This window comes from Podarcis gaigeae (assembly GCF_964106915.1).
Source record: "Podarcis gaigeae genome assembly, chromosome: 14".
Classification (NCBI taxonomy): Eukaryota; Metazoa; Chordata; class Lepidosauria; order Squamata; family Lacertidae; genus Podarcis; species Podarcis gaigeae.
In genome coordinates this window covers 36,111,145-36,135,337 of record NC_139690.1, presented here as the reverse complement: position 1 = coordinate 36,135,337, position 24,193 = coordinate 36,111,145, and the positions used below count along the sequence as shown (strand labels likewise).

At 43.9% G+C, this 24,193-nt stretch overlaps 1 protein-coding gene and 2 long non-coding RNA genes across 5 annotated transcripts in view; 1 reads left to right on the top strand and 2 right to left on the bottom strand.

The window, feature by feature from the left end:
* The window catches only part of CAPN15 (calpain 15), a 99,101-nt gene that overhangs the window by 35,253 nt on the left and 39,655 nt on the right, over positions 1-24,193 (bottom strand). The window contains exon 1 of one of the 3 annotated variants that reach the window (XM_083711080.1): positions 781-942. The exons of the other annotated variants lie outside the window; for them this stretch is intronic. The gene's annotated coding sequence lies outside the window, so the exon portion shown is untranslated. Of the gene's footprint in view, positions 1-780; positions 943-24,193 lie in introns of those variants that run through there. 3 annotated transcript variants of the gene reach the window in all.
* Positions 982-4,916, top strand: LOC310831436. The gene is made up of 3 exons (XR_014557874.1): positions 982-1,112; positions 1,429-1,584; positions 3,623-4,916. It is a non-coding gene; the product is annotated as an uncharacterized lncRNA (long non-coding RNA).
* Positions 1,455-12,864, bottom strand: LOC310831437. Its single transcript, XR_014557875.1, has 3 exons — positions 12,795-12,864; positions 12,646-12,751; positions 1,455-1,577 (listed from the first exon to the last, which is right to left on the bottom strand). It is a non-coding gene; the product is annotated as an uncharacterized lncRNA (long non-coding RNA).

Genomic DNA, 24,193 nt, shown 5'->3' with positions numbered 1-24,193 from the left:
CTCAACAACAAACAAAATCCCCCAGAGTTTCAAAAACACATAAAAGCCCTTAAACCTCATTGTCTCGCTTTGCTCTAGTGCAAAAAAATCAATTGTTCTTGTTAACAAAGTATAAAGCAGGAATTCTCTGATAGACAACACATCCCAGGCAAATCCTCTTGGCTTGGCAGAGCCTTCAAATGGAAATTTCAGCCTTGCTTTGCCTTCAACAAACAACTAAGTCCTGCAGAATTTGTATTCCTCAGGCTTCTCCCCACTTCACAACTGTAATCGGGATCCATATTACCTGGCTATATTTAGAGTCTTTGACCAAGGCTGTTGCCTGTCCTACAACCCTGCTGTTACTTCTTTTGTTTGGACTGACTTTTTGTTTTCCATGTAATCAGTCAACCACAATTTAACTCACCAGTGGCAAGTGCTTCTTCCCTCTGGCAAGAAGGAATCCTACCCAAATTAGCAAACTATTGTAAGTAGAATCAGGTGGGTTTCTGATCGTAGTTTAGCGCTACGCAACTTGCTGATTCAGACATTGCAGCAAACTATAGTTTATGCTAATGGGGAGGAACACAAAAGTGCACTGAAGAGATTGCTAGTAGCTTAGGGGACAAAGCTTCTTCATCCTTACCCATGGCTACTAGGAGCAGAATTATGTAAAATAATAAATGCCAATTCCTTGACTTACATAATTCACATATTGCACAATCCAGTTTCTCCTGGTGCAGACTTTTGATATTTGTTGCTAAGCCTATTTTGCCTTCTCTCCCGCTGTACCCACATTACCTCTCAGCTCGCTAGCTCTGGTCAGCCTGTGATGGATCACTAAGCTCTGCGCAGCCCCTTGACCATAGCCCTTCATGGTGTGTCTGTTAGGCAGAAGTTACAGGGCCAGCAGCTGAGTTTCTTTTGTGGACTTGCCATTTTGCACAGTAGCTCAGCTAGGCTACCAGGAGGAGGCTACATTGTGATGTCACCAGTCTCCTTGCACTGCATTTAAGCCAACACAGGCTACTCACTCTTCTTCCTAGTTTTCAGTTTAACTCGGGAGGACACCAATTTGAACTACCTTTAGGGATCCGATCTCACACTTGGAGGCACCAAATCTCATGAAAGAGGTAAAAAGTGAAATCTCTCAAAACTAAAGCTCTCTCCTTCTCGGTAGTGGCGCCCGCCCTGTGGAACGCCCTCCCATCAGATGTCAAAGAGATAAAGAATTACCTGACATTCAGAAGACATCTTAAGGCAGCCCTGTTCAGGGAAGTTTTTAATATGTAATGCTGTACTGTTTTTAACACTGATTGGGAGCCGCCCAGAGTGGCTGGGGAAACTCAGCCAGATGGGCGGAGTATAAATAAATTATTATTATTATTATTATTATTATTATTATTGTCCTCATGGCATACTAGGGTTGCCAAGTTTCAAGAGTTTTAGTCTCCCACAGGGTCACAGGAGCAGAAGGGACAGCAAGTCAGGCAAGAACTTTAGTGACACCATCGGAGTGCCTGGCTGATGAGGCTACTTAGGTGCATGGAAACACGGATCAGGGCCTGACTGAGAGCCAGGAAGGGGTGGAGCCTTCACTTCTATGTAAGTTCCCAGACTAAGCTGTTGTGGTCTATGAGAGGGAAGAGGGTGAATGTCAACACACCACACACTTTCAGTCCTCCATACCATGCTTTGGATAATTTCTAACATGCTGCCTGAACTGAGTAAACAAGTTCAGGAGACTCACATCTCTGACATGCATTTATATGCTTCTTCCAAAGCCCTTTTTCTCTTTGGCATCATCCCAAATCCTGTCACTGAACTACTGTGCAGGAGAAGAACCTAGGAGATCCCTCAGCCCCAAGCTGTGGTTTAATCTCTCACTCTCCCACATCCAGAAACATTTCCCATCAATTATCCAATATCAAAGAACAGATAACAAGCAGAAAAGGGAGCCCAATGTAGGCCATGCCTGTAAGACAAGAAAAACACTTGGCAAGACAGATCAAGGAGCAAAAGCCACATGCTACAGTGAAGGGTGAAAAATTGCCAAGATATACTTGCTTATCTGGCCAGAGTGGAGAGGAAATGTGGGAAAGTTCAACAGAAGAATTTATAGTCATGGAGTATAAAAGACAAATTCAACAGTGCAACTCCAGCAAAGAAAAATCCTTTCAAATGAGCTCAAATAGGGGATGAAATCACAAGGGTGCCCTTTACATCCTGAACCCTTGCTTAAGTGCCTTGCTGACTTTTATGACAGTAGAGGCTGAGTTATGGAGTGATCACTGGCACAGGGGGGAAGCATGTTTATGTTCAGAATTGCCCCTCTAAACGGCAACTGTTTGTGAATGAGATGGAACACGAAGATGGTATCAAAAGCAGAGTTCCATATGGTGGTATCAGCCTTTTGCCAAGGATGCAATATCTTTTTACCGGTTAATTAAAAGCTGTATTTTTCATGCAATTTTCAGTTGACAACCAACATTCAGATTGTTCTTTCACAGCTTTCCGAGGCTAGTTTCTTTAAAGCCTAATGCTGCAGCAAGAGCCCACCAGCTTGGTCTCTCAAGCATAGAATCATAAAGTTGGAAAGAACCCTGAGGATCATCTAGTCCAACCCCTGCAATGTAGGAATAAGCAGCTGACCCATAGGGGGATCAAACCTGCAACCCTGGCTTTATCAGCATGACTCTCTAACCAACTGAGTTTTCTCTGATCCAAGTCCATACTTTAAAGCTGTCTCTTGTTACCATTGCCTCACCCTCGTTTTCACCCATGCTTTCCTATCCAGAAGGGTCTCCTATCAATTCCTGGGGTGCTCATCATGCCCTTAAGTTTTGAGTCCCCACCTCCCCACAAAATGATAAATTTGAATAAGATGTTTGATCTTTGCTTACCTGCCCCAAGCTTTTGGGATGGCAGGGATTGATAAAAAGAGTGTTTATCATCCACACAGTGCATTTAAAGTGTTCAAAGTGCTTCACATTTGCTATCTCACTCATCCTTACAACAAAGTGTAGAGAACATGCTTGGCATGCAAAGGGGCCACTGATTCAGTCCCTGACAACTCCAGATAACATTGGGAAAGATCCCTCTGAGAGGCCATGGAAAACTGCTGCCAGCCAGTAGGCCTGGGCGATATATCAATATATTGCCCAGGACTGGTATGAGGGGCAGACTGCAATGGTGGTTTCATTCAGCAGTATATTGCTACTGAAACTGCCACCGATCCAGAGTCCCTCCAGCACCCAGCACAGCAAGGGAGAAACAAGTTACAGCCAGCTGCTGGATGCACAGCAACTCAGAGCCACAGCAATATACTGTACCGCTGACTGTAACCACCATTGCAGTCTGCCCCTCAGGCCAGCATAGAGTGAGAATCAAGCTGCATTGGCCAGGTCAGACGCAGTTTGTTCCTCCCTCCTTTTCTTTCAACTGCTTGGCTGAGGAGCGTGTGGCTGCCCTCGCCTCAGCCAAGCAGTTTTACAGAGCCTCCAACTCTCCTGCTTGCCACTGCACACGAGCAGGAGAAGGATCTGGGCTCCCTCAGCTGGGGAGCAGGAGGCTTTGCTAGGTATCCCAATAGTCTGACTTGGTATAAGACAGCTTCCTATTTATCAACATCCTCATATTGCAGATGGGAGTGTGCAAGAGAATAGCACCTTGCCTAAGGCCTTCTAGTGAGTCTGTGATCACTAAGCTCAGCACAACCCCCTGACCATATGGAGAGGGTGATGACAGAGGCTAGATCTGAATCATGGCCTTCCAGGTTGACTGCTCATACCTGCATCCACCATGCTCAAGGAGTTCTCAGCAATAAACTGAATGAATAAGTATATAAAGAAATCTGAAATGGTGCATGGTCCTGCTATGCATGCGCAGTGAAGCTTCTGCTTCTCCACAACCCTCACTGGCATCTGGCCGGGTCCAAAGTGGTCTTCAGCACATGCGCAATACACAGCTGTGATCTTTGCTGGGAGACTGCCCAGCATCTTGCTGTCAGCAGCCTGCTGGGCCATCCTAACCAGAACATCTGCTGTTGTTTATACCATCAAAATTAGTGGACTGCCTACTGGTACCTGTTCATCTTTAGATCAAGTTTAGGAGGGAACAAATCCCGGTCCAAAAGTGCAGGAAGTAAACAGTTTGCAAGCAGGGACCTAAAGTACAAGGTTTTGTCTCCCGCCGCATTCACGTAACATGACAAGGTTTCTGGATCGCAATACCCCAGTGCTTTAGTGATGACAGAAAATTGGTGTGCTATGCTGAAAAGAGTGGGCAAGTGGTAGCCTATGCCATTAACAAACACTGTCATTTTAGAGATCACAGCATGAAAGGTGAGTTCTGAAGAGGAGCTTGATTACTGTTGCCCCGGTGCAAAGTAAAAACTGGCGAAAGACCAAACAACTGAGCAGATTCACAAAATACTTCACAAAATGCCTACTTTTAAGCAAAGACAAAGTGCTTCAGAGCCAAGGATGACAGCTTTGCAGAGCTGCCATTGAAGTCTTTGCAGCATTTCAGCAAGTGCCCACCTTGGCTGATTTGCTGCCAAATTGCTGCACAAAGTGAGTCACCCTGGCTGCAGTCTGGGGTGGGCAGAGAATGAGATGGGGAGAGGCATTGCTGGAAATGTGATTCCAAGCCACAGATGCATCCTGCATCAGTGGGAAAAGCCATTGCTCAGAAGTAAAGCTCCTGCTTTGCATTCAGAAGGTCCGTGGTTCTATCCCTGGCATCTCCAATGAAAATGATCTTGGGTATCTGGGCTGGGAAAGGCCTAAGACCTGACGAAGAGCTGGCAGCCAGAAGAGTCTCATAAATTTCATAGTAACAAGGTCCCATGTTCAACTCAGCTCTCATTTTAGGAGGAAATTTTGCTTCTATTCTCAGTTCCCTCACTACAGCTATATGGAGAGCTTCAGCCTTTGCTGGCCCTAAAGTTGACAGATCTATACATTCCTGGCAGCTCCTGACACCAGCAGAAGCAGAATAAAATAGCAAAAATGCCAAATTATGCCAAATAAGAAATTGTGCTTATTTGTAAATTAGCGTAATATATCAAAGTAAAAGAATTTAAATTTTCTGGGTGCATAAGGTGAGCAAGGCATAGAAAAAGATGGGATGGGAAGAATTCACACATAATGCACAAATAGAACATGAAGAAAGCAAACCTAAGGGATTCCCTAGCATTAACCTCATTCCTTGCTTCAATGACAATCAAAATACTGTCCATAATTTAAGAGCATTTTTTTTAATCTGCTCAATTCTAGAGACAGAAATTCACAGCCCCTGTCTGCCTTTGAGGCACATTAAAAAAAAAGAAAGGCACATACAGTAACTGAGGGAATAGAACAGCATCAGATGATCTTCAATAACAGAATCCTGCTGGGCGCAGCTACCCTACAGGCCATCACAAAGCTTTATCACACCCAAGGCAGAGGAAATGCTAATTAACTTCTCACTTATTACTTGATTCCGTATGGGCTTAACTTTAAAAGGAGGGCCACCCACCTGCTTCCATTTGCCGATTTTCTATCTCTGTCTGGCACGCCAGCTCTAGACAAGTATAAGCTCTCACAAGCTCACAGGTTCAGAACAAGCAAGGTTTTTAAACAGTGGTTTAAGAACCTGGTTTGTTCCAGCCCTGGTAACCAGTTTCCTTGTTGATGCCATCGGAAACTGTGGTCAATTAATCCAGGAAGTGTTGAATTGCCTTACTCTGAGAAGGGAGGGGGAAGGGGCGGTGTGAGGACACAGCATGTGGGCACAAGGCTCATGGCTATATTGTCTAAGCTGAGAAATGTATGCCCAAACCAGTTTGGAGAAGTCCTCCACTTCTGGGCAGAGGAGAAGAATAGGCTCTTAGCAATACAGCAGATTATGAGATACTCCTTAGATCAGAGTTGCTTGTTACTCCAGGCAAGAGGCAGTCTCTACAGCTTTATTTGTACTGAGAGACTCCCTTTGCCTCTGCCTTGCTCTTTCCCATACTGGGCAGGGGACAGGCTGACAACTATTTGAATGGTACATAGAAGATACCCCTCACTAGAGTGTGTGTGTCACCAGGCATAGATAAAAAGCATTATTACATAGGACTTGAGCTGCTTAGGTTTTAATAGAAACAACAGGGCAATACCATTATAAGAACCAATGAAAAGGTTGCAATGAACTTCACAAGCTTTCATATGCTTTAAAACTATTCAGTTGGGCTGGATAGTAAGCAAAAACAAGTTAAAACCTCAAGCATTGCCTAACATAGCTAATGCAATAGCTCCATCATTCCATTTAAAGATTATTACAAACTATGTTTTCAGATAGCCCACAAGATATTTTACTTTCTCCCCCCGTGCTTTTTGTTTCCAGCATAACATCCAACCTGATGAATTCTGTGGAACTTGAAAGTTTTCTCACATATCTGCTCCATGCAGATATTAATCTAGAGTCACTTTTGGATTATTATTATTTTTTAATGGGACAGGAGGGCTACTTGCAAAATGTTATTTTATAGTTCAGTTTTCATTATGGCTATGCAAGGTTTATTTTATCGGCAGTAGAAACACAGTCCAAAAAAATACAAATCATTGCAACCCTTTAAAAATGCCATCAACTGAATGTATCTCAAAACTTTTTGAGTGTGTTATTCACACTGCCTAGGGAGGTTCTGGCATTGCATTTCTCAAACAGCTGTCCTTTGATGCAGCACAGCAAATCTCTTCTTGAAACAGAAGAGAGATTCAAGAGTGATTTTGTGATATGGCGCCCGAGTCTGCTGTTCAAAGCAAGTGAAAGTTCAGATTCCACAATAGCTGCTTAGATCCTGGCCTTCGATAGCATCCTGGCTTCTTCTCTTTGCTACAGCAAACAAAAATGCCCAATCTAATGCCACAGTACACAATAAGATTTGGTCCCTTGTTATATCCTACACCATTTGTCAGAGGACACCACCAAAACCAGAGCACCATCAGTCTTCCAAGGACAAGCATGAATTGTGTGTCAGGGGAGAGAATAACTGAAACAGCTGTCTGGTTTTCTAGACTCTGGAAAAGCTCAGAGGGGATTTGACTATTTGGAGTGTTCTCCATTAACCTCATAGTCTCCCCTTCCCCACCTCCTCCCTTTCCCCCTCCTGCTCCTGAAAGTATCTTAGGGCAAATGCAAGCACGTGCAAAATTAGCTGCTTCAACAGCAGGAGTGCAGAGTGCAGCCTGTTGCCATGCTTAAAACCAGCTGACATCCTCTGCCTTGCCTGTGGGAGGGAGGTGGGATGAAGGGACATGCAGCTGTTACAGACACTGTAGAAATGAAAGATCATTCCTCCACCCACCAGGCAGTGGGAAAGTTATTCTCTACAGCAAATGGCTAAATCTGACGGCAATTGCATCCCTCTCTAGGGGGAAAAATTGCTAAGGCTAGTTTAGAGCTAGCTGTAACAGGCAACTTGCAAAGGAGTGCGCCACTATTTCTCGGCAGGCAAGAAGGAAACCAAACCTATTTTAATGATTCTCTCCTTTCAGTTACTTCACAGAGCTATTTAGTAAATGTCTGCACTCCAAAGGGACAATTTGGAAGAACAAGCCACAGTTGGCACTGGGATCTGAGACGAGAGAGAAGGCCAAATGAGGTTGTTCCTAGGAAGCATTTACTGCCCAAGGATCAACACGGAGGAAACCGGATTTTGCCATTCAAAGGTTTCAGGCCCACAGTGTATAACTATACGGGGATTTTAAAACTGTCTACCCCATTTTTCTAGCATACTGGGTCCTCACCTAACTTCATAAGGCAGGCAGATTTGAGCAAAAGGCAAGTACTTATGGGAGACAACATGCAACGCCCTGCAAAATGCAGTATCCTCTCTCCAGTTATTGCATTATATACTTACACTGAACACGAGATAGCATGTGAATAATCCTGAATATAAAGGCAGGGAAGAGGGCTCATATATTCCTTACGTAACTGAACTTTGATACTTTTTTTTTAAAGTACACTGCATGTTTGTCAATCCAGTCCTGAAAAGGTTAAATTATATGATCACTTTGGTCCTAAGATTGTCAAAAGCTCATATTTAAAATCCCGGGCTCACATGCATAAAGACATTAGGCCAAGATAAGAAACCTGTGGCCCTTCAAATAACAACTCCCATCATCTGTGACCACTGGCCATGCTGGCTGGGGCTGATGGCAGCTGTAGTCTGCAATATCTGGGAGACTACAGGCTCCCCATTCCTGCCCATATTTCAGATGCCGTCAGATTCATATTTTAGACCTCAGACTCGGATTATATTCCTGAACCTTAGAACTAAAAAGCTGTGAAAGCTAAACAAGAACAAAGTATGGTTTGATATGGCTTGACCTTGCACACTGAGAAGCTTCCGTGCAACAACAAAGGTTGTTTGGGTTAAGGACTCTGGCACCTGCTGATAAGACAACTGAAGTACAGGACTTGGATACTAATGAGAAGTATGGCCTTGACAAAGAGTCCCATGAATGGCACCTGCATTAATAATAGGGGAGAGAAGGTCCTAATTTCACAGTGCCACATCTGAAGAACCAACAACAATGTTACGAGCCTGGTGCAACTCACCTCGTGTTCTAAGACCGACAAGAAGGTGGCATAGGTGACCAGAAGTCCAAAAAAGATGTACCCATAAAGAACCTACCAACTAAATAACGGAGCCAGATACTGGACATGTCAGAGCAGCCTCAAAGGAACAAGGTTAAACATCCCCAAATCAAAATATGAAAGTAAACAGGGCATATGGAAATCTCACCACTGTTTAGTGAATGGTCGGACTCACCCACCAGAATATTATGTTTAGAGAGCTCCAATTCAATTACCCCTTTAAGTGTTGTAAGGGTTTAAGTGTTAAGTTCAGGCTTTTAGTTTCTGATGCCAAGGACTTTTTCTTAAAGGACATATTACTACGCTTGTTTACCTCATATACATACAGTGGTACCTCAGGTTACAGACGCTTCAGGTTACAGACTCCGCTAACCCAGAAATAGTACCTCCGATTAAGAACTTTGCTTTAGGATGAGAACAGAAATTGCACGGCGGTGGCGCAGTGGCAGCGGGAGGCGCCATTAGCTAAAGTGGTACCTCAGGTTAAGAATAGTTTCAGGTTAAGAACGGACCTCCAGAATGAATTAAGTTCTTAACCCGAGGTACGGCTGTATTTAATAATTTAACTGCCAGATTTAACCTCCCAGAGAAGCTTCACGATGCTTTAACCTTGGTTTAAAACAAAACAAAAAACAAGCAATGTGCAGAGAAGTGGATTTAGCATGTTGCGTCTTCGGCATTTAGAATCAAGAGGCATACAGGGAGGCGCTGAGGGGAAGTCAGGTCATTTAACCACCAACTATGTCAGCAGCACAACTAGTTACTTTGCTCACCGCTTCTGTAGTGCAAGCTTTCTTAACAGCATGTCTTTTGTTTTAGCTCAGGTTTCTTTTACATTTCATCTCACTGCTACCAAATCATTCAAAGAAATAATGCAAAGCAATTAATTCCATACTAGTTGCAGATCTGTACCGTTTGCATGGTGGCTACAGGAACTCATACTTTTAATGACAAACTATTGCCTTTTCTATGCCTTTTAAAATGTGATTTGTTAGACTGAGTCTGGCGTGCTGTTTTTGTCCCTCTTTGGACCTGGGCTTTGCTACCCTCTGGGGCATTTCAGACCCAAATGAAGTCCAGATTCTGTAAATTATAATTGGGGTGATCACAATTTCCGCACCTTGAATCAAGACAAGACAATTTATGTGCTGCTGGCTAATATGAATGTGAACCAGGCTTCTAACACTGCCCACTGTAAACACACACACACACACACACACACACACACACACGTGCATCTAAATATTTTTGGAAAATTGTGAAAAAAGGCTGAAGGCCAATTTTAATTTCTCATGCTAATTTTAGAAGCTCATCCCAACAGAAAGTATCCAACTGAACAGTTTCTATTTCTTTTCTTTTTTATTAAGCTATGCAACACATATTGGTAAAAAACACCTCTTCCCTATCTCCTTGCCAAGCGTCTTGTGGTTCTTTTCTCTCTGCCTTTGTACGGTATGATACAATGTTCAGGGGCAGCAGCAATGGCAAAGGGTAATATCTCCTGGGTCCAGCAGCATCTCATTGGCTCTTCTTGATGAGATAAGAGGACAATGTTGGCCAAAACAGATTTCACTGCTGATGCCAAAATTTGCACATTTTCAATGAATGACTGAGCTTCTCCAGGGCCAACTCTTCTGATACCAGGGGGGAGTCTCTTGGGAAAGAGTCATGGCTCAGTGGTACAACATCTGCCATATCTGCAGAAGGTCCGAATTTCAATCTCCTGCATCTCCAGGCAGGGCTGAGAGAAACCCCTGGGTCAGAAACTCTGGAGAGCTGCTGCCATTTTGTGTAGACAACACTGAGCTAGATGGACCAATGCTCGGACTCAGTATATGGTAGCTTCCTAGGTTCATATCCTGTGTTCCTAGCATGAGCACAGAGGCATCAGAGACCTTCACACACTTCAGAACAGCTCCAGGTAGAAGAGCAGAAGTCTGAAATCCATAATTCACAAAGAATGCTTTAAATTTGCTTCCCCACTGCCCCCCAACTCCTCTGATAGCTCATTTTTCCACAGGCAGTGAAGTTTCCTAGCCTCCTAAGCAGCCTCTCTCTTATTTATTTATTTATTTTTAAAGCAACCCTGACATATGGTTTATTAGTGCAATTAAGGGAAGAGAGTTCTCAAAGAGCAGAACACTGAACTGCTTCAGTGCCTCCATGTGTTCAATGGGCTAGAATCAACCTCCAAGCATATTTTAGCACTGCGGACAGTGGCTTTGAGCCAAGGGGCTTTGATTTGCAAATGTCCCACTGGAAGTTTTGGATATATTCCAACCTTCCCTATGAAAACTCAAGCCACAATAAGCTAGCCAGCTTCTTGCAGCACCCAAAGTTTGAAAGCAATAGTAGCACAATACTTTTATGCCAACCAAATAGCTTGTCCTTCCCCTGCACAGAATCAGACCACTGATCCGTTTAGCTCAGTACTGTCCACACTGACTGACAAGCTGTTTGGGACCAGGGTCTTTCCTAGACATAGAAACAGTTAAGAGTGGCAGCTTGAAAGCTCATCGGAGCTTCTATACAGGAACAAAGTGGAGCCATTCCAAATCTCAGCATCTGTGTAGTGAAAATCCAACCTGTTTTGCAGCAAAAGCTAGTGCGGAAAACCAGTTCAATTTAAGACAGGAAGTACAAATAAGGACTTGAGCGATGTGTCACTCTAGGTTTTCCAGTTTCAGACCAAATGCAATTACACTTCAGGAACTCCTATATTTCTGATTAATATGGCAAAAAGCAGCTAATTATCTTTGCTCTGCCCCACTTCAACACCTAGGGGCAATTAGTCACTAAGGGAGAGATAGGATAGCCTGAGATAAACAGCAGATGGAGAAAAGCAATCAATGGCTCTATGGTCCTCTTTGCTTGCATCTGGGATAACACAGAATCCTCAGCTTTCAGAGCCTGGCTTACATGTGGCTACTTTCCACATGAAGAGTATAACATATAAACCAGGCTCAAATGTGCATATGAAGAAGGCTTCTGGGAAAAGAGTCTAGAATTCTGGGTGAAATGGAGCTAGTTCAGGCAAGACCTTTCCCAAGTTGAAGCACCCACAGAACAGGCAGCCGGTACAGATGTCTGGTTCCCTGAAGAATCTAGTTATCCATTTGCCAAACCTAGAGTGGTAAGCTCTGGCTTGTAAAGGATGAAGGGTTTTTTGCCAGCGACTGGCTGCCTAGATTGTTATTCAGCTGGGGTCTACACTGCAATCTGTAGCACTAGTAAATAAAGTCAAGAGGAAGAGCAGAGGGGGAAATGGGTCAGCAGAGCTGTCTGCTTGGATCACTCACACCTCCGCTACATACATCTCAAGAGTACAGCCAACCGCTGCACTTCAGCCTCCAAAGCTCAGCACGCACTTGTCTCTCACTTTGGAAGCTGCCTTGCCTCCTGCCATGGCAAAGAGGCTGGGCATATTCATGTCTGGGGAGTGTCATGACCAGGGCACACAGAGGAGGAGGAATCAGCAGGCCAGCAGCAGAAGCCACGGTGGTGCTGAACCCAGACTCTGGCTCCAACACCAGCCTGAGCCAGTGTCCGTCAGCCAGGAGCTACTTGAACTAGAGGCCCCTGAACTAAGATCGCTCTCCCCCCACCCCCGGCCCATTCCAAGCCAGCACTAGGATCATCAATTTATGATCTACAGGCATCAATATCATGACAGAGTGAAAGCTGTATGTGGCAGATAGGCCCACCTACCCAAGATCACACAATTTTGCCAGTGGCTTTTAAAATGCAGAGTAACAACAACAATCACAACCCTCTGATTTCCCCACCTATAATGAGAAATGTTCATTCAAATCTACATTACAAATGGTTGTGGAATGAAGGGGGAGGAGGTAAAGGAATATATATTTTTATTATTTATTACATTTATATCCTGCCTTTCTTCTAAAGAGCTTAAGGTAGTCTCCCATTCTCCCCCATCCCCGGTTGCTCCCTAAGTCCCATAACTGACTGGGGATTTGAACCAAGGCCTCCCCACACTACTCTAACCACTACATTGCATTTGCTGTCTTTCATGTTAACCATCCTGACTGAGGAAGAGATGTGCATATTGGATCACGGGAATAATCTGTTTAAAATACTCTCAAATACACAACACGTGAACAGAAAGTTGTAACACCAGTGCTCGCTTCGGCAGCACATATACCAAAAAGTTGTAACACCATTTCCACCCACCCTGCTACTTTTGTTCAGATTTGTGAACACCCATCATGAACTTTTGTCCTAACAGGTAAGTGATAGGTTTACACACTTTGATTGACTCTAGAGCAAATCAACAGCCAGGATGTTCCAGGAAAGTCCTGCAATAGGGGCCTTTTTAGACTAGTGAGCATATTTTGAATTTTGAGAGTGCGCTGGGGGCATCAGTCACAAGATGGCTGCCTTGGAATGGGCATAGCATAACACAAAATGATTGTCCTGGGAAGTGTAGGAGAACACAAAATTAAGAGAGGCAACCACCCCTGACAATCTTACCATGGGAAGTCATCTAAGTCCTGTTGGTATGGTTGTGGAGATAAGACACCACATCCCTCTCCTATACACACACAAACAGAGAGAGGCTGTGGCTGTCTAATAACAGAGTATTCCTCAGTACTAGGAAAACCCCACTGATTTCAAAGAAATTGCTTAGAAGGTATCTGCACATTTTGTCCCATAACATTCTTTTGAAGAGGGCTAAATAATTACTTTTAATAAGAAAGAAAAGAAAGAAAATGCTCAGAGTCTAGGGCACTTGGATGGCGATCCGTGCCCTACAAGGCTAGTACAATTTTATTCAGAGTGGCACTCTTTATTGCTCTCTTCATGGGGTTTTCTTCTCTCCAGTTTGAACACTATGTAAGGCAAAATTATTTTGTTTACCTTCCTCCTGCCTACCTTCATTTCTTAGAGAGGCTTATGTATAGCCTCTGAGTAGCAGCTTATGCCCTCCCCAGTGCCAGCAAAATGTCCCTTCGCAGCAGCTCCAGGAATAGCACCGTTATCAGATACTTTAAGAGCCAGCACAAGAATGTAAAAAAACACTGCCTAGGTTAAGGGATGCTCAAACTGCGAGCTGAGCAAGGAGAAAAGGAAATTCAGCTCAGAATTGCAAATGCTGCTCTGGCCAAGCTGTGTGGACAGTTTGAGGTGCAGGTGAGTCAATTCCCCCCACTGCTCACAAATCTCCAAAAGGTTCTCCCCCCAAATAATGCAGCATTATAGACACAAACCATCCACCAGCTGCCCATTATCCAGACAGCTGGCATTCTACACTGAGAAGCATGATGATTCTGGCAATAGGTGAACCCCTTGATAACAGACAAGTAGACCCCCTTTTCTTATCAACTCCCTTCACACTTTATATGCCCTTCCTCAGACAGCTGCATCTCCAGCCATCAGCTGGGAGAACTGTTCTGCAGCTGTTTATGAATTCTCCAACAAATGTGCTTTGGAGAATGCCTAGACCACTCACAACTTTCTCTAATTCTTACCCCACTCCAGCCATTAAGCACATAATTAACCTTTCCCCATGTGCGGAACACAGACAAGGTCAGCAATACAGTAGTGGTAAGGATTAAATGCAGGCTACAACTCTGGTTGCAGGCACAGCCTCTTGCAAACAAATCTTTTGTAATCTTGGCACAAGCCAGTACATGTGCTTGGAACGAGGGGCGGGGGAGACCAAGTGATGAGATGCTGTAGGCCTACAGGTCACAGATGGAGAGCCAACAAAAGACTTAAAGCTTTGCTAGACAGATGGGTGCTGTCATCTACTGTGACCTTGCTACTCTACCATGGAAAGTGCCAGCCTATGGGTGAACACAGCATACAGGGAAGCAGGAAGGACAAGAATCACAATATCTAGGAACTTAAAAGCCCCCCCTACCCCAAGGTACCTTAGTCTATGCTGCTACTTTAAAATAGGCTATCCTATAGATGAGCCATTCCTGACTTGCTATTTGCCCATCCACACTTTCAAAACTTCAGCATAAACAAAATCCATAAATCCTTACGAAGAGCCTTCTCCTACATGAAGCTATCTATCAATTGAAACCTTAATTTGAGGTCCTTCTCCAGGTACCTCCCTCATGAGGTGGAACAAGTTGCAGGAGCAGCAGAGAGGGCTTTTCTGCTACGGCACCCCAGTTGTGGAATTCCCTCCCTAGGAAATTTCTCCTAGTACTGACATTGCCATCATTCAGACACCAGGATAGGTCCATGCAGTTTGCCCATGTTTTTAATAGCATTTGCAATTCCTGGTTGCTGGTGCTTCTCATTTGCATTTTTATTGCCTGTTTTAATTAATTCTATTTTATTTGTTTTTATTGCTCTTATAAGCCACCTTGAGGGCTTGTTAAAGCTGAAGAGTGGGAAAGAAATCCCTTCAATAACAGGATGAATAAACAGGCGGTTCTTTTTATATTTGGAAAGGCTTCCCTAATGCTTAACTTAAAATCTACAGGTCTACAATTTAAATCCAGAGTTGCTATTCTAGTAGATATCGGTAAATAATGGCTCTCTCACGTCTTACCTTTTAAAAACAAAATGTGAAAATCAACACGTTTCCCTTCTGTATTTTTGTGTGTGCTAAAAGTAGTATACTTTGCTTGGTATGGGTGAACTTTAGACTGTGCTACAGTACTATCTTTGTTTCGAATCCCCGTGATGGAGTGAGCTCCCATTGCTCAGTCCCAGCTCCTGCCAACCTTGCAGTTCAAAAGCACGTCAAAGTGCAAGTAGATAAACAGGTACCGCTCCGGCAGAAAGGTAAACGGCGTTTCCGTGCGCTGCTCTGATTCGCCAGAAGCGGGTTAGTCATGCTGTACGCCGGCTCCCTCGGCCAGTAAAGCGAGATGAGCGCTGCAACCCCAGAGTCGACCACGACTGGACCTAATGGTCAGGGGTCCCTTTACCTTTACTATCTTTGTACCTCTCATTTGCTTCAAAGCTTCCAATATCCCTATTCAATGCTGGTGCCCCCAAATGTGAAGGTGGTGGGAGCTTTACTCCAAATGAGATCTTACCAGCACCTTACCACTGCAGTCCAAGAAACATTATTAATGCAATCTTTTAAAATACAGATATTACCTCTGGCAAGGTATCATGTCATTGATTTACAGTCTTTCAAGCCTGCTCTTCTCACTACTACAGCCCTAAAGTCCATCTGAACAGACCTATGCCTAAGAATGTCAGTAATACAAAATTTTACATTTGTACTCATATTTATTTTATTACTATCCAATAAATCAATAGCAGTGGAGCAGGTTTCTGCAGTTTTTGATAATCTGCTCAAGTACTGTAATATATACTACACTACATCTAGCTGCCAGAGCTAAACAGAGGGGGTCCTTAGTATATGTGTGTGAGAAAGAAAATGCTCTGCTTGTGCAGCGATTCCCAAATGCATTCCCAGAAACTCAAGTTTCAGGGTTGAGGGAATCATTTTGTTTCCCCCATGCAAAGGAGTCCTTGCCTCTTGACAGTCCCAAGGCAAACAGATTTCAAGGCAAGGCAGACATTTGGCTACACAAGAAATGCACCCACTCCCATGAGAAGTAAACCATGACTTCGGTATCAAAAATTATGGCCACACAATGAAAATTAAGGCTAAACTATGCAAATTCTGTGCTAGTTCTTTTGCCCACATTTTTATAAAGCCGAAGAGAGTATATAAATTATGGAGAGCTTGTTATTAAAGTAAAATTGGGCCCTTGGGTATGAAGAGCAGTAAAATGAAAATTATACAAGACAGATTTGATTCACTGTTCCAAGAAGCTCTATATACAGGCCTGTATGTTTCACATGTACTTCACCAGCATACAGATGTGCTTATTCTAAACTCATGATTGGTGTTGATTTTTTTTTAATCGTTACCAGGTATGGTGAAGTGGCAGCAGCAGCAGCAGCAGCATAGGAAGCTGCCTCATAAGCAAGTCAGATCACTGGTCCCTCCAGCTTAGTACAGTCTACAAGAGTCTTTCCCAGCTCTACATGAAGATGCCAGGGACTGAACCTGGGATCTTCTGCATTTGCTCTATCAGTGAGTTACAGCCCTTCCCCCAGGAGAAGAAAATAGCAACAGGAGCTATGTGGGAGGGTGGAACAACTTCCACCCACACAAAACTTCCTCTCCTCCCACACCCAGCCCCTCAATCTGTTCCAGAAGTTTACATAACCCTCAGAGGAAATTTTTTTGGGGGGGGGGCACAAAGAAAAGCGAGAGGGGCAAAGTTATGTTGAGCAAGTGGAAGTGTTTCAGGTCAGGAAATGAATTGTGGGTTGCAACCGAAAAGTTGCTCACTCTGAAGATGGGGCCTTTAACAAGTACAGTGGTACCTCGGGTTAAGTACTTAATTCGTTCCAGAGGTCCGTACTTAACCTGAAACTGTTCTTAACCTGAAGCACCACTTTAGCTAATGGGGTCTCCTGCTGCCACTGTGCCGCCGGAGCACAATTTCTGTTCTCATCCTGAAGCAATGTTCTTAACCTGAAGAACTATTTCTGGGTGAGCGGAGTCTGTAACCTGAAGTGTATGTAACCTGAAGCGTATGTAACCCGAGGTACCACTGTAAAACCTGCATGTTTCACAAAGATCACCATAACCACTAAGCATGTGTTTATATATTTGCTTTTAATATTTGTTATCTTTATTAGAAAAGGCTGGGTGTGTCTGGGTTCCTTGTCAGCAGTCAGATTATGCCTCGTTTTGCATACAGGGAGACCAGTAATGGCTAAACCACCACCCCTTTCACTCAATTTGGAACCAGCTCAGAATTATTTATGAGCTTTTTCAGATGACTCTTTTGAAAAAGGCCACCTTTCTCTGAGAGTTCTCTCGCAGCTCATAACGTTTGCTGCACATTATTGTATTGTCTTATCATTTTCAACCACCCGTCAAAATGACATCAATTCTTTTTGTCAACGTCTTAGGCACTAATCGCAGCTCAGGCAGACCTGTGCAAACAACCCACTTTCAATTTCTGCGCAATTTGCTTAGCTGTTGAATGAAAGATTCTCTCACACTGAACACACTTTTGCACATGCACCTCCTACAAAGCAGCCTGCTCAGACCGAAAGCTGACTGGGCATTTGAAGCATCACATTTTGACATTCAGAGCTAGAGAAAAGCTTCTTGGGGGGAAGACTTTGATCTGTAGTGCCTCTAAACATTACAACCTGTGTACATGACCATTCTGAACCAGATATTCATGGACTTTGCCAACATTATTGTCAAGGGAAACATGGAAAACTATCTTCTTTGACCATAGTTCCACTTAGTGCCAAGGCAGCTCCCTTAAGCCTTATAACAATCAAGTCTTGTATATTCCAGGGCTGCTTTATACCCCTTCATGTCGAAAACATTATTTGCTTCAAATCAATGTACTTTCAGTCCTGACTATCCCTACAGACAAATACAAAAACCAGTTATTAGTGCAGTTTTGCATCTTGCAGAGAGCTATTAACTGGGGGTGGGGGGGAGCTCCACAAGTCCAACAGAAATTCCCAATCAATGCACAGTGACACGTTGCATTGCCTATTTTGTTAGCCACAGGTTATGACTGTTTTGCGAGCAGATGTTGTGTTTGTTTGTACTGAATTATTGCACCTTGCACAATCTGGTGGCAACTAATAAGGAGGTTTAGCTAGTGGGAGCTACAGAGGTCTCAGCATGGCCAGACAGCCGCAGTACTGTAGCTGAGAAGCTGTACCATACATCAATACAGAAGAGCAGCAGCTTCTCTGCTTGGGATCAGGCAGGTGTTTGGGATCCAGGTAAACTGTCAGCTTGTTCTCTGCTCTACAAAGACTTCAATAGGGCCCTAAGCATGGATGCAGAGGCTATCTGGATGTGTGTTACGTTCACCTGGAACACTAAAGGCCTGTGATGCAAATGAAAGAGGCTTATTTTTCCAGAGTAGTTAATAAGGACTTCTCTTTAGTTGCTTGATCCAGTGCCAGCTAAATGAGAAGCATTTATTTTGCTGGCAGAGGGACTGCAGCATACAAGTCAGGCACTGAAGCTGGCCTAGTTCTACCAGCTACACGAGTTACATATGGCTGTGTATAGAAAACACAGATGGGATATTGCCAATATTTTTAAAAGGGGGGTTAGCTCCTCTGGGGCACCTCTCCATAAGGCAATTTTATACTTGAAAGCCAGGGAGCGGGAATTGTAGGGTCTACGCAAAGGAGGAAGAGATGGGGAAATTCCAGACACCCACAGCCAAGAAACATGATGCTGCCCCCCCCCTCACCCAGCCAAATGGGCTGCTGGCGCCTAGGAATGCAAAATACATTTTCTAGCCCACGGGGAACTGATGGAAATTGAATATAAAAATCTAAAGAGGCTAACAGTAAGCAGCATTATAGTGTCATCATTGCCTGCATTTTTCACTTCCTTCTCTTATTCCCTTCAGAGAGCATGAGGATTCAGAAAGCTTTTGCGAATGAGGAGCTCTCTAATTTGTCTCCACTAACCCCCAGGCCACATTGCATGGAAAGCGCACCCTCAGGCAAGACTGAAGACGATCTCCATGGAGCCCATCAACCTCTCACTAAAAGAAGGCAGGAAGAGCATCGCTGCCTGTGGGTTTGGCTTGACAACAACTTGCTTTCTCTGTTCATCAGGAGCATATGAATTAGCACCAGGGAAGGGGGCATGAGGCTACTTGCCCATTAAAATCTAACTGAAGTTAATCAGAATTCAGATGGTGTCAAGCATCCAATGTAAGACGGGATGGCTACTATCCCTTATGTTTGCTTACACAAAGTAAAGGGGAGACATGCCCTCAAAGTACATAGCAGACACACACTAAGAAAGCACTAGGGGATGGACACCAGGGGATCAAAACATTTTTGTAATCTGGCCAGTCAAATAATCACGAAGCATTTCTAAATCATCACATGGAAGACCCCCCTTCCCTCCTCATTTTGCAGCAACAATCCCCCATTGCTGCTTTCGCTTCCCCATCTCTATCAATCCACTTCTGTGGCCTCCCAAATTGTGGCCACTTTCTTTCTTCCTTACCTTCTCACTCTATAGTCTTAGCAGAGAGATGCTGAGCACCTGAGCCTGTCACGACCTCCCCACTTCCCAGAGCCTTTCATTGCTAGGCCGTGCCCAGCATACTAGCCACTGCTGCCTAACGCCCCACTCTGATTAGCCCAAGCAGGAAGGGATGGGAGAATGCTGACAGAGGGCAGCTCACATGCTGAGAGCACTTCTTGGCACATATGGGTTGGGTGGGAACAGATTGTAGTGACCAATCATGCTTACTAGAAGGAAAGGAACTCTTGCTACAACAACTGGTATTCGGAAGCATACTGTGTCAAACAACGTAGGCAGAACAAAGCTATTAGAGTTAGTAGCCACTGTTACCCTTATCCTACATGAATTTAGGTAATCCTCTTTTAAAGCCCTCCCAAGTTGGGGGCCATCGCTGCCTCTTTTGGTAGCAAAGGGAATGCATTGTGTGAAAAAGTACTTCCTTTTGACTATGCTCACAAATTCAGCTCCCCCAATCCTCCACGTGTGTTAAGTCTGTGAACCAGCCCCCCGGTGCTACATACCGGATCAGTTATCCTGCAGTATCTGTTTCCTGAAGATGGAGTTGGGGAGAATCAGACATCCTTGGCAAGAGTAAAAACCTGGAGCCCTCCTCATCCTCCCTGGACATGGCAGGTGCAAGGAACCTTTGGCTGAAACACAACTCTCATCATCCCTGGCCATGCTTGCTGGGGTCGATGAGAGTTGCAGTTTAGCAACATCTGGGGTGGGTAGGTGTTCCCTACACTTGGGATAAGGGGTCATGAAAACAGCAGCAGGATCATCTCTACTGGATGGGATTCAAAACTCCACAGAGAAATTACAGCTACCTGCAGATAATTTGAGAAAAGTCAGCAAGCATAAGCATTCTGGAACCCGAGAAAACACTCTCTGAATCTCATTTGTGTATATGAGCCTGCAGCCTAACCAACAGGGTTGTTGCAATAATAAAATTATACAAGTGAAGCTTTTGGATTAGGGTACAGAGATAATTATGTAAACCAACTGGGACATTGCTTCTGCTTTAGCACACGAGGTGCAAAAGAGATAAAAGATGGAATCTTTCACTGGGCCAAATTAGGGTGCTTGCAATCCAATTAACTACCTTGGTCAGAGACCTCCTTGAGTCTCAGAGCAATCAGGCCACCCAAGCCTGTATGACTTAAGAACAGAAAATTAATTTTACTTTAATCCTGTGGTAAATGGTCATGCCCAAAGAACTTGGTGTGGTCTGAATGCTTGCAGAAACAGTTTGAACAAGCAGAGCCAGTTCTATAACAGATGCCCCTTTTACTTAGGCTTTCATTACTGACTAAGTCAGTTATGCATCTTGCATACCATGCAGAATTTCGCAGATGTAATGCACTATATAAGCTGAGGCTGCTGGTGCTGTTTAAAAAACCAACAAAAAGAGTCCTTGGAAAAAGCTATAATGAGAATTTGGCACAGAATCCTTGACCTTCATGTATATCTTAGTCCCTTTTGGCCTTCAGCATTAAAGATGCACAAGCTCTGAGGCCTGTAAAAAGACACACAGAGCAACAATGAAACACATATCACTACTCACAAAGAGAAAGAAAAAGCAAAGAAAGCTAAGGCGCTTCTTCAAATACAGGACAACCTGCACTGTCTCCAAGGATGCTCAAAACAACTGCTGCCTCCTTCTAACACTACCTAAATCATATTCTAATAAAAGTACTGCTGCTGAAATTGTGAAGTCTACTGCGGCTAAAGCACTTAAATTGGAAGCCATATAGTATGCAGATATGGCAGCTTCTCATAATCCCGGCACAGTGCTGTGGAATACATAACAAGGAACATAGAAAATGTCCTAGGAAGAGGTCTTTTTTGTTGTATACCTCCCATGAAAGTGGGCTATGGCTGCATTATGGGATATTTGGGGTAGTATAGGCCCAGAGTAGTTGACCCCATTTCACCTGAAGAGCTATCGGTGTCCTTAAAGCACAGATGGGGAATCTGAGGCCCTCCAGACATTGCTAGACTACAACTTCCATCATCCTTGGCCATGCTAACTGGGTTTGATGGGAGCTGGAGCCCCAAATATCAGGGGCCACGGGTTCCCCATCCCTGTCTTTAAGTACTGTTGCCTTGCTCTGCACCTGTTGAGTCTTACGGCATGGGGATGAAGAGAGCTACCCCAGAGTGAATCTTCTGTACCTGAGGAGCCAGAAATAGCCATGACATCTGACATGGGAGAACCAGTAGGGGAATGGAGTCTCCTGGTCCAGGTCATCCTCTGTGCATCAAAGGGGATGGACCAAGAAAAAAAGAAGCTGGGGGGGATTAGTTTCAGGGTTCAAAGCTTATAATGATAAAAGTCAGATGGGGAGTCAGCCTACAAGCCACCCACCTACCCAGCAGTGACGAAATAAAGAAACTATACGGAAGCCAGTCGGTTTAGTTACTTATAAAAGTTCAAGGTCACTCTGGATCACTGGCCTGAGCAAAAAGGGTGTCTTGCTCTGTCTGACTTCAGACTAATCTTATTTCCCTCAAGACAACTTGATATGAGATAGCTCTGGCAACTAAAATCTCACCCCAACCCCTAGGCAAGCACTATGATTTTGCTTCAACCCAGGAACATAGCGTGCAGATGCTCTAGCTCTCCCCTCTAATAAGCAGAGTGCAAAGTACTAACCTTTTCTCTTACTCAGCAGTTTGTAAACATGCATACATCAGAGAAGCAATCAAGGAAACACACAGAAAGGCCTGAATTATATTAGATATGCAAAGCAGGTGGAAAATTCAAATGCACTGGAGCAGTACCTCTAAATAAAAGCTGTGTAAACATGCTCAGTGCCAATTCAGAAGGTATCAGTTCCTACAATATTCTCCTATCAGTGGACAGAACTGCAACTTTCTGTTTTCCAAGACTATCGTTAGCACTTTCTCTTCAGGAAACTTCCCCAGCTTTATGTTAAAAATAGCCACATTCTCAAGAACTGGAAACTTTTAAAGCCAATGATTAAAATTAAGCAGAAGCGCATCACTCATTGGCTTCAGACACCCACATCTTGCATACTGGATGGCCAAACTGCTATCTCTCAAATACTGGGTTTCCACATGTGCCTGGTTCACTTTCCAGCTCTCTGAGCAACAGAGTACCCATGGCAACGAGAAACACGTTGTCAAATGTCCATTTAAGCTGAAAATTAGCCGCATTTACCAAAGTTGACAGCAAGGAACAATGTGATAAGCTCAAATGTCAAATATAGTTATGCAATACACTTGCAAGTGATTCCAGTCCTACCAGACCTTTTTGGAGGGTTCTGCTTAGTTCTAGTATCTCTCTCTGACCCTGACTCCCAGCTTGCTCTATGGTGCTACTTCCTGGATTGCTTTTTCTGGTCCTGATTGTTCATGGACTTGTACTGAGCTGCCTCATGGCCCCAGGTTCCTAGGCCACCTCAGACTGCTGCCCCAACAAAGCCTCAGGAAGGATGAAGATCATTGTATTTTTGACCTTCTTCTAAGGAGCTCAGGACAGCATAAATAGTTCTCATCATCCCATTTCCTCTACATTATCAACATAGTAACCCTGTGGGGTAGCTGAGACTAGATTTCTCCAACCCGATGCCCTCCAGATACTGATAGAATACAACACCCTGCCCCATTTGCCATTCTGGCTGAGGTTGATGGGAGCTGTAGTTTAAAGTCACCAGGAGAGCACCAAGGTGTAGAAGACTGGCTTGAGACCAAGAGGTATTTACTGACTCCAGTGAGCTTCACAGCTCTGCCAGGATTTGTACCTGGAACTTTCTTGGTCATAGTGTGGCATTCCAACCTCTACATTACACCACACTGGTACCCACTCTTAATCTCATTTTCCATACTTTTAGATACCTATTTCAGAAGATTACTGAGAGATAAGAACAGTTTATTGTGTAGGAACTCTGTGAAGCCTCGAAGTCTCAGGTTTGTTCAAGTATTGAGGGCCACCACCAAGTTTTATCAATTTCAAAGAAACTTGACAGCTTTAAAGAGTAAAGATTGCTGATCAAGAGGCCAACCAACCATGTAATTGACACTGCTGTGATTCACAGATGAAAGCAATGGTTTGTTGACTATTATTATTATTATTATTATTATTATTATTATTATTACAATCGTACTTTAGTTTTCGAACAGCTTAGTTCTTTAACGTTTTGTCTCCTGAATGCCGCAAACCTGGAAGCGAGCGTTCTGGTTTGTGAACTATTTTTGGAAGCCGAACGTCTGATGGGGCTTCTGCAGCTTCCGATTGGATGCAGGAGCTTCCTGCAGCAAATCAGAAGCCGCACTTTGGTTTTCGAACGTTTTGGAAGTTGAACGGACTGGATTCCGCTCAGTTTCCAAGGTACGACTGTATTATTCTCCATTGAAATGCATGCTGGAATTTCTTAGCAGCTTTCCAAGACTCCTTGTTGAGGAGGACAATAACAGCAGAAATACTTTCCTAAAAAATAGTTTGCCTATCTTCTCCTACAATGTACAGATAAAGGTTACACTGTTAGGGCGTGACAAATTACACTACATGTTCAT